General features: G+C 38.5%; 1 protein-coding gene across 5 annotated transcripts in view; it reads right to left on the reverse strand.

Moving 5' to 3' along the window:
* RBBP8 (RB binding protein 8, endonuclease) overlaps positions 1 to 10,347 on the reverse strand; it is a 70,759-nt gene extending 60,412 nt beyond the window's left edge. For 3 of the 5 annotated variants that reach the window (XM_075585180.1, XM_075585167.1, XM_075585139.1), the window contains exon 1: positions 10,164 to 10,346. The gene's annotated coding sequence lies outside the window, so the exon portion shown is untranslated. Of the gene's footprint in view, positions 1 to 10,163 lie in introns of all 5 variants that reach the window. The other 2 variants (XM_075585164.1, XM_075585170.1) reach the window with 1 other exon arrangement.
* Positions 10,348 to 13,259: the final 2,912 nt, after the last annotated feature.

Genomic DNA, 13,259 nt, shown 5'->3' on the forward strand with positions numbered 1-13,259 from the left:
GTACATAGAATGACACTGCTCAAGACTCCTCTAGCCGCAGCAGCCATCTTCCCCGTTCCGTTGCTGGATATAGAAGTCTCCTCCAATCTCACATTCAACTACTTCCAAGTCACAAAATGTCTGACTCTAACTACACTAACTTTCAATCTTTTTGGAAACTAAACAAGGGAATGCCTGCGAAAAGAAAAAACCTATACTAAATATAATACGGGTACTAATTTTAAATAGAAAAAGACATTGCTGCAAAAATGTTTATCAATATAAAAAAAAATGCTAAATGCAAATTTTTTTCAAATAGATAATCCTTTAGATGATGAAATATAGATGAGATAACAACTCTTTAAGTTGGCTTGCAGAAAACAATTAGATGTTGATTTTGAATACAACTGAATGGCTTTTTCCTCTGGCCTTCAACTCCTCCAGTTATCGGCCAATAGAGCACTGTTCTTTGGGGATTATTAATTATCATTTACTGTAGGTGAAGGGAGAATGACATCTGGTAGCCTTGGCAATTAGCCAAATAGGGCGTCATCACCTTCAGGGACTGCTTACCATTGTAATATATGTATTCCTTTGTTCCCTATTTCATTTTTTATATTGTCTGTTTGGAGGTGATGAATAGATCAAAGGGGTTAGCTTCACCCGTCAAATGGTAATGATTTGTCCACATTCTAGGTTAGTTATAGCTAGAGTTGTCCTGGATGTTTTTAGAGAGTTCTCAGGGGGCAGGGGGGAGAGTTGGAATTTATTTTCCAGGGCATTTCTTAAGGTAAAATATTTGGCCCCCCATGCTGCCTCCCAAGAGAGACAGCAATTACTATGTCTTACTTGGCTGGAAATGTTAAATACTTAGGAGCCAGACAGAATTTTTAGGAGCCAGCGTTTTGTTAGGCGCGTGGGAGGCAGGGGGGCCTTCCAGCTGTCCCACCCCATCCGTCAACTGCTCTGAGTCACTGTGTGTCAGTGTGTATCTGTAACCAGTGTCGGATTTCCCACTAGGCCGATAGGCGGCAAACTTTTCGGGCGCAACATGTGCAATCAACAGATGTAAGGGGTTGAAAGGTAAATGTGTGCGTCATCAACATAGAGGTAATATTTGAACCCTAGAGATGTGATAAGGTCTCCTAGAGAGTGTGTGAAAAGAGAAAAGGTCCCAGGACAGAGCCCTGGGGGTACCCCCACAGAGAGATAGACAGAGGAAGAGGAGGTGTTAGCAAAATAGACACTGAAAGTACAATGGGAGAGGTAAGAGGAGATCCAGGATAGAGCTCTGTTACGGATACCAAGAGTATGGAGAATGTGAAGAAGAGGGTGGTCCACGGTGTCAAATGCTGTAGGGTGGTCGACTAATATTACTGTTCAACAGTTTGGTTGTTTGATTGGTATTTTCATTTCTCAATAACATTTCTGTGGCATACTGTTCACCACCACGCAGCAGCGGATTTTCAAATCTGCCGCCTCTAGGCACACAGCTGTGGCGGCTGCCTCCTTCCTGACGCCCTCTTTCTCCTTTCCGTATTGCAGTGTCAATTGGTGCCGTGGACGTCACCAACATGCCGTTGCATGGCTTCGCGTTGCCATGGTAACGCGGCGTCATGACGTAATTTGACGCCGCATTGCCATAGCAACGGGACACCTTTTACGACGTCAAGTTGGTGAAGTTTGCGGCGTCATTTGACGCTACGATTCGAAAGGAGGAGGGCGGCCGCCACTGCTAATTGCCTTCCCACTAGGCCCGATTGACCTGAGAGTGCAGCAAATGAATATGGGGGCGGACATTTTTGCTGCCCCCAAATTTTGCCGCCCTAGCCCCGGGCCTAATGGGAAATCCACCACTGCCACCACCTCAGTTTAATTGTATATTTCTTTGTTGTTAACTATGATTGGGCATGTTGGTTTGGGGAGTCAGGCCTCCACGGTTCATGTTTATTTCATCTCCCACGTGGACACCAGTGGATGATAATAGTTTGAATTCCACACTGGAACTCAATAACTGCTGAAGCTCCCAGGAATCTAAATATTGCTGCAATTGCAAAGCCTATATTGTTGGTTTTCTGGTTAAATATATTACTGTTCCAGCTCCTCTTTGCCTATACAGTATAAATGTAAGTGTCAAATACGTGATGGATCTGCTATAATATAGCATTCCACCCATATCTGAATTTATAATACCATGGTGCTTTCCGTAAACCAAACCTCTTCTTTTTTTTCTGAACCCCAAGGTAATTATTAGAAAACAAAGCGATAAATAAACAGCGGAGAAAATACACGGTTCCTATTACTGTCATGTGAAATTGTCAGAAAATCCCTGCAGTAATTCATGTTTTCTTTTCTTCTTTATACATTCTCTGAGCATTACTGGACAAACTGGAACAGCATGTTGATTTGAATATGAGTAAATGCACACACCTAGACAGTAAAAGTGTGGGAAAAAAAGGATACTCTGGCATTCTTGCAAGTAAGCAGATTTAAGAGGGTTTTTTTCCACTTTCATTTCTGGCTCTTATCCCCTATAGCCCTTAAAGTGACACCTTAAACGATGTGGTAAAATACTTATCTAAAAACAACTTTGTCATTGTTAAGATTTAACTGATCATTACAATAAAGGTGTTGTTCGCTGGAATCAAATATTTCTTATCTACTTGATAGTAGTAAAGTTTAGAGAATAAACGTGATCGGTAAGCGTGTCTTGGTTATTTTTTATTTCATGTTTACTACGCGTTTTATATTGAAGCACTACAGTACCTCAATCTCTTCCCATAATTATGAGTAACCTTAACCACTTCCTTAAACATATTTGCATTACTCAGACAAACAGTAACTTGTGTTAGTAATTGTGCATGTCTGAAGAAGGGACCTTTGTGATACAGTATCTACTGCAATTGTTATCATAGTGCTTGGCTAGGTATCATATTCCATACGCCATATTTTTCCACCACTTTGATCCTTCCAATACCGTGCATGGCAAAAGTAATTAAAATGTTCACTTTTAACATATATTGTAGCTGGTATGACAAAATAAATCAAAAGAAAGAATTTCTACCCTTATCTACATAAGAGATAACGATGAACTCCAGATGTTTCTTTTTTTACACATTACAAAAAGAAGTCAAATATTTTGCAAAAGAAAGATAATTCCAATGATGAGTGATTTATCATCAGAGTTGATTTTGTTGCTGTTATTTATTTGTTCAAATTTTTGTCAGCATAGCTAGAAGAATTCATCTGCGTTCGTCCTGGATCTGGTATATTCAAATACCTGAAATATGCATATCAAATCTTTTTAAAGCTTTCTGCATTCAAAGTGTTTGCGGACACGACAGGTGTCTACCAAGGCAGCTTCTCACATAAAACAAACACAGAATGTATTATATATATATATATATGTATATATATATATATATATATACACACACACAAACACAAAAAAGAAAAGAGATATGGCGCCACCCGAACCTACTAAACGTATGAAAAGGCAAACAGTGATGAAAATCTATGTTGTGTAGGACTGATACATAAAATATAATAAAAAACAATATGATAAAAAATATATGTATATTAAATAATAAACAAATTGAAAAAATATTGTCCTGAATAAAATGCAATACAAATCCAAATGTAGCTCCACATAGTCCTTCTGTGTTCTGATTGGTTGAACTAACTATAAGTATATACTTCACATCTATGTTGTTATCCCCTGACAAAGTCTTTCGAGATGAAACGCGTAGGGAGTGTTTTGTGGACGTAATATTGTCCAGTTTTAATACATACTTGCTATTTCATTTACGGGACTCTTCACATTTGGTGATTTATACCTATCACAGCCATTATTTTGCTATCCCTGCGGGGGCTGCTACTATCTATCCGGTGAACCCTGTGACGTCATCGAGTTCTCGCGGGATTTTGATTGGAGACTCACTGCAGTGACGAGGGGCCTGGAGTGGGCGGCACTCCTTACCTCCTCCGGTACACGGAGTACTCTGTGGAAGCTGCTGAATTCTCCCCATATCGGACGATCTTACCGGAGTGGCCTGGTTCCTGCATTCTGGCTGGCGATTGAGTATTACTCATAACTGCTTGTATTCCCGTTATGTTTTTGAGTGTGTCTTTTTATACATTCAACTCCACATACATTTTGTTAACTTTACTACGCTATGAGTGCGCCTGTTTTCTGTTTGTTTTTATATATATATATACTGTATATATATATATATATTCGTTTTTTTCCCACAAGGGGATTGGATCCACATGTTAAAGATAGCTTTGGGCAGTCTATAAATGTGGCTTCCCAATTTTTCCCAGGGTGATTCTTGAATTTTAATCCATGATGTAAAGATGCAAGACTTTGTTCCAGTACAGCAGCAACCAGTCCAGGAGTGAATGGGTTAATATCCACATAACCACAGGACTTTTAAAACCAAGGCTGCATTTCTGGTGCTTGCAAGCAGAGGACAATTTATTTTGTTCAAAGGACAATTTCTTTCATTCCCTTATCCCAGTGAGTGTTGTTTTAAGTGTATTCTGCAGATGTCGTGTGTTTGTCTATTAAGGAAATAAATCACAATTTATTTTGCAACTTGTTCTGTTCAATCAAGTACCCAGAAATATAAATGTGTTGATAAAAGTTTGTGTCATCGTGACAAGCTTTTAAAAAACCATTTAATATATGCTTGTCACGAGAGAACAGCACATATACAATAACGGGGCCAGATTGAACAAGACTAGGATATAGTAAACTGAATGAGTTTATTTCCTATGAGCAGAACAGACAATACATCAAGCAAATAACATTACAGAAATATTTACACTTACTGGGGTTGGACAAGGAGATATTCAGCCGAATAGCAGCTCCTTAGTTGTTATAGGTCATAACAAGCACGACAAGCAACAAGCAACAAGCAATATATATATATATAATACAAAAACATTGGTGTTGTAGTTAGGGGGAGGGGAAGTTACTTCATTCAAATGTTAATTGAAATTAGATATTGGTCAAAACAAATTTAAAAAAGGGAAAATTAAGCAAGAATGATGCTGACAACACACAAAAGGGAACGTCTTTATACAAGAAACCTATAAGATATTACATGAGGGTCACATACAGAAATGTAACAAGAGGAATGAAACAATATTGGAAACCTATAATGTGGCATGTTATGAGACGGGACTGTGATTCCTTAAAATGTATAATGCGCTGTGAAAAAACTGTAGAAAATGTTGCCTGTGATTGATGTGTGTAAAATGTTTCCAATACAAAATAATAATAATAAAAAAAAATCTTTCTGCATTCTTGCTATGGTGTCCATCATGTAATATATCCTGCCACACCTATATACACTCTCTGTGCACTGTGACATGTGCAGGAATGTGTTCTAAACATACTTTCATTGTAAAACAACAGGCCACAAAATATGCCTGACAAATACACAGCATTGCAACATGGTCAGTTCCTAGTTTAATACCTAGGCCTATTATTTAAAGTGAGAGAGAATGGACTTTTCAAAGGATATATGGTAATATTGCCTGAAAAGTCATTCTGCCATAGTCGTTAAGTAGCACTGGCAACTCCAAACTGTGCTAAAAGAGTTGTTTTTGTAAACTATTTAGTCTGGTCTTTGAAATTCATTCTGATAAGCAAATTTAGCACTCAAATGAGCAGATCTAACCAAATGAAGTGTTCACAAGTTATTTATCAATGTGCGGGAGAGAATTTGACAGCTTAATTCTTGCAAATCTCTTTTACATTCTTCTGAATAGCGAAATTGCTAAATCACCAATAAGAATGTCTATAGATATGTCCTGCCACTAGCAGAATAGATATTGCGTCAAACAACCCACAAATATCACAAAACGTGCATGCAAGTTACTTCTTTTAGTAGCAATATAGTTGCTTAGATAATTCTTATGGAACAAGGACAGAACGCCCAACATTTATCGCTATTAACAGTCTTCCCTTTTTGGGCGAATTTGCATTGCTCCTCTCATAGTTTAATGCATAATCTCCTATGTATTGAATCAAGTCTATAATGGGAGAAAGGGCAACCCTTTCTGTTCTATTGTCTAAGGAGTTAAAAATTGTGAGCACCTCCTTACTCCTTCTAGACTGCGTAAAATCGAATCTATTAACGGTGTTGGTGGTCACGTGGCCAATCGGGAACAGTGTTTCATACAGTATATGTTGGGCCTGCCCTATAGTTCATCAGTTTTGGAAAGCACGTATTGATTTTTTTTTCACCATTAATCTAGGAATGGACATTGCATTAGTTCCATATTTGGCAATCCAGTTAATAACATAGATCCCTCTAGAAAGCTTACGTTACTTTCACATTTTCAGTGAAGCCCACTGGACAAAGCCTACTCAACCTTCTACAGGTCCTTGACCAAACGAATCTGGGCTATCATACTAATGGAGACATTTACAGTACACATTCATTACTGTCTTCGACTGAGCCACCTGTGCTGAAGCAGGGATATTCTGAACCTGAGCTGTTGGTGGCCCTTGTGGACTGGCTTAGACATTTACACAAGCCTATCATGCTGCTACTGTTATACTGGTCTACATGCTGCTACTGGTCTTTTGTTATAACCATTTTTAGACATTTCAGCTGCCTCCCTTTATCATTACACAATGCATATGTATGATTCATAAAACAGCGATATAGTGGAAGCGCTCACAGGTCTATTAAACCGTTCAAGAAGATTGCCTGTCTTGATGATTGAGATTGTGGAGACTGGGATTATTACCAAATTAGGAGATTTTGTTTTTGCCACACCTGGCATGTGACTTGTTTGCTGTCCAAATAGTGTCAGAAACAATGGAGATGAATTAGTTCTTTGCTAATAAACTGATTTATCCCAACTGTACATAAATTCCCACCTATTTATTTGTCACCCCATGACTGCTAGTGGGGGTATCCACACCAATGTCAACATCAGTTTGCATGGGATTGCAGGTTCCAGTAATGGATGGTAATGTAATCGAGTTAAAATACATTTTTTGGTTGGTGATGCAACCTTACTGCTTGTCGTAACCTGCGTAACCTGGTTTGAGTCCACCAAGTGAAGATGCAGTTGACGCGGTTAGAATAAATGATGCTACTAATTGTTTTTTCGAAGCCTTTTACGTTTTGCCCAGATTTACTAAACAGTGCTAAACCTAACAATACCATTCTCTTCCCCTGACATTCTTGTTCCTATCCTTACCCCCTTATCTCCCCTGCAGATTGTCTTTCCAATGTATTGATTTATTGGCTGCTTTAAACTGCCCTATGGGCCACATCTACACAGTCCTGAATCATTTGATTGGAAAGGAGAAAGTAAACCCAAATTAAACAACAAAAGGGGGGGGGGGGGGGAGGGGGTTGGACTGACTAAATGGGACCACACCTTCAGAGAACATGCAGGGAATCCTCAGCACATTTTTGCTGCACGTTTTGAACATCGCAGCTTTCAAAGGGGGGAAAAAAAAAGAACAAAGTTATTGTTGTTCTGGTACGGCTGGGTACATTGATAATCCCAAGATTACACAAAGTAGCTGTGGCAGCGGCAGGAGTTGGGCTCAGAGTCTGCTATCCAATGCTGTGAAGGCATCTTCCCAGTGATAGGGATGCTTTCAGCTCTATTCTAATGAATGGGACAAAAGTCCTCTCCAGCACTGGGAAGATTTTTTGACTTTACTGAATATTGATTGGAGGACTAAGTTTTCTAGGCCACAATAAAAGATTATGCAGGTGAACATTTAAAAAAAAAGTATCAAAAAGCGTTTGCCCTTTACTCGTTTAAAAGACAATATGCCACTTAGCACTGTGGTTCTTAATGTCATGTTTTGCTTTCCCAAAGTAAGCTACAGAAATACTCTTTTGCTCCATCTACTTTCTCTACAGCATATTGCACTTTGCAGTCACTACCCTCAAAAATACTCTCTTTCGCTTTTCCACACGCCGTTCGAAGTTGCCTTTTCATATAGCGTTGCTATAAATATGCTATGCTTGGGTAGGTGCAATAAAATATCACTTTACAGAACGTAGCTTTGTTAGGGAAAAATCTATATTTCAGTCATCATAAACTGTGACACACCGCATCTGAATGTCAGTGCTACCAATACCAATATGTGTGAATAAAGCGCGATACCACGTGTGGAGGCCTATTTCCTGCGGATCATTAAACACATTTTAGTAAAAGCTGAAATACTGAAAAGCTTTTTCTGGGAAAACACCTGGAAAATGACATTAAATTTGCGGTTTTCACATTAAATAATCCACCGAGGTGTTTGATTGCTGTGTAAGCCTAATACCCGACTACTGTTTTCTGGAAAGATGTTTCTTCCATCACGGCGTTGTTCCAGCATTTGAAGCAACAAGACTTAACTATATTTAAAAACATATATATTCTAAAAACGTATTTTTATTCTTAGCAGGGATCCTCATCTTTTGTTTGGATGTTAGAGGTATCTTGTATTTTGGGGTATTTTGAGGTATCTGGTGATGGCACAAAAAAAATGGCTCTTCAAATCCATAGCAAATAATAATTTTATTGCTTAATTAATACATTGGGGCCTTTTTAGCACACTATTGGCTCACAGAAATCTCATTTTAAATTGTGCTTGGGTGCGTCTATAGACTAACCTTACATTTCACAATCTGCGCCATCAGCATACAAAATGAGTGTTTTCAGTTTTTTTGGCGCATGGAAATGGACTGTGCAAAGCGTACAGATGTTAATGTGATGTACTAAAAAGAATGTTTCTGTGCCAAATAAAAGTACAAACTGCGTGAAAAGCGTCCCCCTAGTTCGACTTGGCATATGCTTAGAAGTCTGTTAATAGATTGTGCAGAATGAAGTTGCAATGTACCACCCAAAAATGTATTTGATGCAGCACCGATGTTTCATTACATAGGATTACAACAAATATTATTTTCACAGCATGTCTATTATAAAAATGACTGCACTAATAATTGATATTTACCAACGCTATGTACAAATAAAAAAATACTAATTTCTGTTGCAATTTAAATGGTATCAGTTAGGTATTCCACATCACGCAATGCATCACAATTCATTTCAAACAATGAGCTTTGCATCATTTGTAGGAAGCGGTCATACGTACGATACACGTTTTATGAATGACTTTTACGCGCTAACATTTTGATGCACAATTTCTCCCGAAAATATTAGTAAATCGGTCCCTTTGTGTTTTAATGCAAAATAAATTAAAACACGGTATATTTTGAAAGGGTCTAAAAATGTTTTAGAGGGATTGCTTTAAGTTGAATACTCAACTAATTCAAGAAGATTGTGTTGAAAGAACAATGACTTTTGCTAATTGCTCATTTTGTGTGCCCTTAGTATTTGCTATTTTCCTATGTGTTTGGCCTCCATAGACTAGATCCCCCAGCCCCTGTCAATGTAAGAATTGTCCCAATGTAGTTGTTAATTCAGCATTATGTTGTGGAGTATGGTGGGTGAAAAGGGCCAAAGAGTGAGAAGTTATTTATTTATATTTAGAAAAATTTGATATGCTGATTCCAATTGTCCTGAGCTAAAGAATGTTCCGGGACACCCGGGCATGATAAAACCTGCCTTCATTCCTTTTTATTCAGTTCAGCAAGTAGCATAAGGCTGAAGTCCCAGAGTTAATCAATTACCTGACAATGTACCCATTATTATGCAGACATTTGTCTTCAACCTCAGTCATACACAAGTTCATTCACCTTTCTTTCCACAAGAATTGAATTTCAGTCAGAAGTGCCACATTTAGATTGAAATGATACACTCCCCAATTTATGGAGACATGGTTATGTTATGTAAAACTCATATACATCACCCATCACTAAATATATTGGGCAAAAATAATAGTGCAGGGACGTACAGACAATAATAGCAAATTGGCAACAATGTTGCATTGAAGTAATGTATTGCTAAGCGTAACTCGTTATTATACAGAAGTGATGGAAGGTAAAACCTTGATACCATCTGCTGTATGTACACTATGCATTATATATTTCCAATGTACTCATGCCTAAATATCCATAGACCACTACTGAGCGATACCCCTAAATAATTGTGCTTTATAGTAAAGGGTCAATTAAAATTCCATAGCAAAGGCATCTTCTAAAAGTGGCAGTAACAAAATCCCACCAGGGGAATACAAGTTAGAGACTTACCGTTTTGCTTGAATTTGAGATATATCTGTGTTCCTGCTCTGGGATGCTGAGCATTTGCTGTTGTCTTTTCCCTGCAGCCTTCAAATAAGGGACCGGGGGAGGACTACACGCTGGACCATAGTGGGGAAGCTGCCGCCAGTGTGCATGCGAGCTAAACGACACCTTAGATATATGCAATGTGCAATGGATATCCTAATATGCCTTTCATTCAACTTGCTGGACAGGTTTCTACATTCTGTGTAACATGGAATGATACCAGAATTTGTTGGCACAGAAGGCAGTCAAACCGGTTTCTCAGTCAACCAGGAACAAGTCCAACCAGTCTGCATCAAAGGCCAGAGCAACATGCTGTAGCTCAGCGCCCGCTAAGCTCCATACACTTCTGTGAATGATTCATTCCTCCGTCAACTCCCAACAAATGGGGAGAGAATGTTGTAGCCTGCAGCAAAATAATTTAGCAGGCTGTGGGGGAGTGGCAGGCACCCGTGTCAAGTACAGAAAGATCCTATGGATATTATTATTATTACAATTTATATAGCTCACACCCTGCCTGCAGAGCCGCAGAGTACAATACATGATGTAAAATTGGGAATAAAAGTGCGGGGGACGCTGACACAAGGCAGTAATATGTGCAGCAGGTATACATTAGACATATACTTTGGTAGGATAGAATCCCAGCCCTAGAGGCATATGTTTCTAGAGGTGTGATGGGAGACAGGCTAAAGCACACTCAGATAAAGCCCTGGGTATATATAACCTCAATTGAAATAATGAAGGGGTCATATTTTTAATACAAACCATTAGATCAAAATTCAAGTGATAGGCCTACTGTACGTCAGGTCCTGAGAAGTCCAGGACGGTGATACTGAGAACGAGAATATGAGGCATATGTATCAATTGAAAGAAAATCTTCTTTGCCACACAGCATTTTTTGTACTTAATTCTGCTTGCTACAGCATCCAATTGTAAAACATACTGGACACCTAACAAGCTCCTATTGAACCCCCAAAATGACCACAACATATATATAAGCATATGAGTGTCACAGAGGAGTGCTACTGAGCATGGCAATATATACTTAAAACCAGAGACAGAACATAAAACACAGACAAAGCTCAGTTTTTAGCACATCCAGTGAGACTCATACATGGTACAGTGCCTAAATATATATGTATAAATATCTAATAAGTAAAATGGTCTTTTAGTTTGACATTTTTGGCCAAAATTGTTGTAAGCCCCTGAGCCAACGCCAAGGCAGACCACATATCAGGGGTCCCTAACGCTAATATAAATTCTTAATAACCTGTGTAATAACAGGAAGAATGATTTATAGTAAATCTGTCAATATTAGTTGCAAAGTTCTAAGTCTGACTGAAGCTTTTATTAACCTGTACATTACCAGGAAAAGCACTCTGTATTAGAGATGTCACAGCCAAACTGCAAGCAGGCGAGTTCCCCTGAGTGGAAGATGCTATGGAGTGAGCCCATAACCATTTAAATGTGGGAGGGGGTGAGCTTAAATTAGGAAGGAGGTTGCCACCCTCCAATCAGCCATGACTAGCTGGACAAGAATTGTAAAACATACTGGACACCTAACAAGCTCCTATTGAACCCCCAAAATGACCACAACATATATATAAGCATATGAGTGTCACAGAGGAGTGCTACTGAGCATGGCAATATATACTTAAAACCAGAGACAGAACATAAAACACAGACAAAGCTCAGTTTTTAGCACATCCAGTGAGACTCATACACGGTACAGTGCCTAAATATATATGTATAAATATCTAATAAGTAAAATGGTCTTTTAGTTTGACATTTTTGACCATTTTACTTATTAGATATTTATACATATATATTTAGGCACTGTACCGTGTATGAGTCTCACTGGATGTGCTAAAAACTGAGCTTTGTCTGTGTTTTATGTTCTGTCTCTGGTTTTAAGTACAGCATCCAATGTAAGAAGTTTACTAATCACATGTAGTGTATGTAATAAAGACCGTGAAGTTTAGTTCACATTAGACCTAGTTGAGATTTTTTTACGTAAAGCGAAATAACGATAGGGGTTCAGAAATAGGTATATTCCGTCGTCATATGTTTGTGCCATAAATCCTCAATAACTTGCTATTGACAATCCCCAAATCCTATTTGATGGTTAAGGGGTAAAATAGCTGTAACGTACATTAATACTGAGAAATACAGACTGAAAATATCTTTTTTTGGGTCACATTTACTGCAAACTTGTCTTGGTACCTAGATACCCGAGCAACTATGAAACCAACACTTGTCCACTTTTACATACTAAGGAGAGCAGTTACAATCATTGCATTATTCATTTATTTTTTATTTGATTTATAAAATGTTTTAGCAGGAAGTAATACATTGAGAGTTATTTCTCGTTTTCAAGTATGTCCTGGGCGTAGAGTTAAGATGACAAATAATACATGGTTACAAATACATAGTTACATAAGTGAACAGGATATATACATTATATACACAAGACATTGCATGCACAGTTAGAGATAATATATATTATAGGTGTATGTAACAGTTACAGACCAGATTAAAATGTGAGACAGCCTTAGTTTTGAAAGAACTTAGACTGGTGGTGGCTGTGAGAGTCTCCGGTAGATTGTTCCAGTTTTGGGGTGCACGGTAAGAGAAGTAGGAGCGGCCGGATACTTTGCTGAACCTTGGGCCATGAGCAGTCTTTTGGAGTCAGATCTCAGGTGATAGGTGCTGCATGTGGTAGGGGTGAGGAGCTTGTTCAGGTAGACGGGAGACTTGTCCAGAAAGTATTTGAAGGCAAGACAGGAAAGATGAACTTTGCGCCTAGACTCAAGTGATGACCAATCTAGTTCTTTGAGCATTTCGCAGTGATGTGTGTTATAGTTGCATTGGAGAATAAAACGGCATCTTGAATTGTAGAGGGTATCAAGTTTGCTAAGGTGGGTTTGAGATGCCGAGCTATATACTATGTCTCCACAGTCAATAATTGGCATTAGCAAATGCTGTGCGATACGCTATTGCATGATACAATTATAACAACAGGCACATTAAATTATCAGGAGTGTATGGATGGCAGCATATTAA

Source organism: Ascaphus truei, chromosome 2, assembly GCF_040206685.1.
Source record: "Ascaphus truei isolate aAscTru1 chromosome 2, aAscTru1.hap1, whole genome shotgun sequence".
Classification (NCBI taxonomy): Eukaryota; Metazoa; Chordata; class Amphibia; order Anura; family Ascaphidae; genus Ascaphus; species Ascaphus truei.